Below are 4,162 nucleotides of genomic sequence, written 5' to 3'. Positions count from 1 at the left end.
TAACAACATGCAAACTCCAGAAGATAAGCTAGATAACTGGTATCTTCTAATAATTAAACACTTATGCTCCTTAAAAGACTTCACCAAAACAGTAAAAAGAGAACCTACAAACTGGGAAAAAATTTATGGCTATGACAAATGCGACAGAGGTCTAATCTCTAAAATCTACAGCAAAATTCAGCACTTCTGCAATGAAAAGACAGATAATCCAATTAAAAATGGGCAAAGGCAATGAACGGATGTTTTACCAAAGAAGACACTCAAGTGGCTAGCAGACACATGAGGAGATGCTCTCAATCACTAGCCATTAAAAAAAAAAAAATGCCATTAGAGAAGTGCAAATCAAAACCACAAAGAAATACCATCTCACCCCGGTATTACTGGCACAGATCAGAAAAACAAAATAACAAATGTTAGAGAGGCTGCGAGGAGACTAGAACGCTTATGCGCTGCTGTTGGAAATGCAAAGTGATACAATGATTTTGGAAAACAATATGGTGTTTCTTTAGAGAGCTAGAAATAGAAATACCGTATGATGCAGCAATTCCACTCCTAGAAATATATCCTAGAAAAATAAGAGTTGTCACACGAATAGACATTATACACACCCGTGTTCATTGCAGCATTGTTCACAATAGCAAAAAGATGGAAACAACCTAGATACTAATCAACAGACGAATGGATAAACAAACTATGGTACATACACAAAATCGAGTACTACACAACAATAAAGAGCAATGATAAATCTGCAGACCATCTCACAGCATGGATGAATCTGGAGAGCATTATCCTGAGTGAAATAAGTCAATCACAAAAGGACAAATACTGCATGACACCACTACTATTAAAATTCATGAAAAGGTTTACACGTACAAAAAAAAAATCTTTCGTGGTTAGGAGGAAGGGGATGGGCGGGAATGGAAAAACACTAAATAGACAATAAATACGTATTTAATCTGTATGCTGAACAAATAATCTGAGAAGCTGGACTATGTGAAGAAGAACGGGGCATCAGGATTGGAGGAAGACTCATTAACAACCTGAGTTACGCAGATGACACAACCTTGCTTGCTGAAAGTGAAGAGGACTTGAAGCACTTGCTAATGAAGATCAAAGACCACAGCCTTCAGTATGGATTACACCTCAACATAAAGAAAACAAAAATCCTCACAACTGGACCAATGAGCAACATCATGATAAAGGGAGAAAAGATTGAAGTTGTCAAGGATTTCATTTTGCTTAGATCCACAATCAACAGCCATGGAAGCAGCAGTCAAGAAATCAAAAGATGCAGTGCATTGGGCAAATCTGCTGCAAAGGACCTCTTCAAAGTGTTGAAGAGCAAAGATGTCACCCTGAAGACTAAGGTGTGCCTGACTCAATCCCTGGTATTTTCAATCATATTATATGCATGTGAAACCTGGACAATGAATAAGGAAGACCGAAGAAGAGTTGATGCCTTTGAAATGTGGTGTTGGCGAAGAACATTGAATATACCAAGGACTGCCAAAAGAATGAACAAATCTGTCTTGGAGGAAGTGCGGCCAGAATGCTCCTTAGAGGCAAGGATGGCGAGACTGCGTCTTACATACTTTGGACATGTTGTCAGGAGGGATCAGTCCCTGGAAAAAGACATCATGCTTGGCAGAGTACAGGGTCAGTGGAAAAGAGGGAGACCCTCAATGAGGTGGATTGACACAGTGGCTGCAACAACGAGCTCAAGCATAACAAGGATTGTAAGGATGGTGCAAGGCCGGGCAGTGTTTTGTTCTGTTGTGCATGCGGTCGGTAGGAGTCAGAACCGACTCAACGGCATCTAATAACAACAACAACAACTTTGGTGAAGGGTAAGACAGTACACAATACTGGAGAAGCCAGCAAAACTTGTACAAGATAAGGTCATGGAAGGTCCACAGACACATCCAAATTCCCTGAGGGACCAAATTGCTGGCCTGAGGGTGTGGAGACCACGGTCTCGGGGCACAACTAGCTCAATTGGCATAACATAGTTTATAAAGAAAATATTCTACATTCTCCTTTGGTGAATAGTGTCTGGGGTCTTAAAAGCCTGTGAGTGGCCCTCTAAAATACTCCACTGGTCTCACCCCTTTGGGAGCAAGGAGGAGTGAAGAAACTAAAGCTACAAAGGAAAGACCAGTCCAAAGGATTAATGGACCACAACTATCATAGCCTCCACCAGGCTGAGTCCAGTACTACTAGATGGTGCCCGGCTACCACCACTGACTGCTCTGACAGGGATCAGGGATCACAACAGTGGGTCCCAGACAGAGCTGGAGAAAAATGTAGAACAAAATTCTAACTCACATAAAAAGACCAGACTTACTGGCCTGACAGGGACTGGAGAAACCCTGAGAGTATGGCCCCCGGACACCAGTTTAGCTCAGTAATGAGGTCACTCCTTAGGTTCATCCTTCAGCCAAAGATTAGACAGGCCCATAAAACAAAACGAGACTAAAGGGACACACCAGCCCAGGGGCAAAGGCAGGAAGGGGCAGGAAAACTGGTAGCAGGGAACCCAAGGTCTAGAATGGAGACTGCGGACATGTCACAAAACAGTACGGGTACTAACTGTTCAATGAGAAGTTAGTTTGTTCTGTAAACCTTCATCTAAAGTACAATTAAAAAAAAAAAAGATATCCATATCAGTTGTTACAAAGGAAGTCTTTGGAATGCTGCTGTAACAGGCCAAGCAGGTCAACTTTCAGTCGGAAGGAAAAGCTAGCAGGTTTAAGAAGCAAGTGATAAAAATATACCTGTGTCTGATACCGGAATAACAAAGTTTTGCCCCCATAGCAGTGTCCGATAGGTCCAATACCAGGAAAGCATGAAATGCTATCAGCAGAGACCAGAAGCATCAAGTTCTAAATTTAGAGATTCTTACTAGTATATATAAAAGCTGTAATCACACATGCAGAATATAGTTTATGCATTTCTTAGTGATGTGACAAAATGTTATAACAGACTGGAAAAAAAAAAAAAGCTGCCTTTTGGAGCCAAACATTCTGGATTCATGTAGAGGGCTTCACCAATGTCAGTGGGAATAGCTGAGAGGAATACAGGCAGCAGAGCAAAGACACCAGTGGGAACAGCTGGTGATGAGACAGCAAATGACAACTGCAGTGTGACCTTGAGCAAATGACTGAATTAAGTTTCATTATCACTGAAATTCATTCATTGATTGAAGGCTTACTATGTGCTGGCAACTCTTCTAGGTGCTGGAGATAAAGCAGTAAACAAGAAGGTTTGGGGATAAATGGCACAACAAATGCAAAGATCTAAATAAAGGAAGAACAAACTCATTGAGGAAGAGAGAATAGGCCAGTGTGAATGTGTAGCAGTCAGTGGGTGAGGGGATCATGATAGTAAATGAGTTACAGTTAGATAGAGGCCAGATCATGTGGGGCCTTATGGGCAACATTAAAGACTTTGATTTTTAAGTGAGGTGGAACTGGCTGAAGGATCCTGAGCAGGAACATAACAAAATCCAATTTACATTTTTATAGAATTGTTCTAGCTCCTTTGGAAAGAATAGATTACTGGGGGTTGACAGTAGGGGTGGACAGTAGGGCAAATTTTTAGGACAGTTGAAGTCCAGGCAATAAATATTGGTGGTTTGGATTTAGATGGCAATAACAGAGATGGTCAAATACAAAATGAATTTTGTACATAAAGATAACTGGACTTTGACATTCATTTTGGATGTGGGGTATGAGGGAAAGAATTGGATCAAGAATGTTTTTTAAGATTTTTTGTTCCTTCTCATTTCTAGGTTCTTTATTTCATTGCACATTAAAAAAAAAAAAAACTTTATTGTGTTTTAGGTGAAAGTTTACAGTATGGTTAGTTTTTCATTCAAAAATTTATAAAAAGATTGTTTTGTGACACCGATTGCAATTCCCAAAATATGTCAGCACTCTCCCCTTTTTCCTTTCCACCCTGGGTTCTCCATGTCCATTCATCCGGTATTCCTGTCCATTTTCTGCCTTACTGCTTTTGGGCGGGTGTTACCCATTTGGTCTCATATACTTGATTGAACTAAGAAGCACGTTCCTTATGTGTGTTATTGTTTGTTTTATAGGCCTGCCTAATCTTTGGGAGTGGCTTCAGTTTTGAGTTAACAGGGTGTGTGTGGGGTGGTGGT

Source organism: Elephas maximus, chromosome 10, assembly GCF_024166365.1.
Source record: "Elephas maximus indicus isolate mEleMax1 chromosome 10, mEleMax1 primary haplotype, whole genome shotgun sequence".
Classification (NCBI taxonomy): Eukaryota; Metazoa; Chordata; class Mammalia; order Proboscidea; family Elephantidae; genus Elephas; species Elephas maximus.
Note: the sequence above shows the minus strand (reverse complement) of the source record.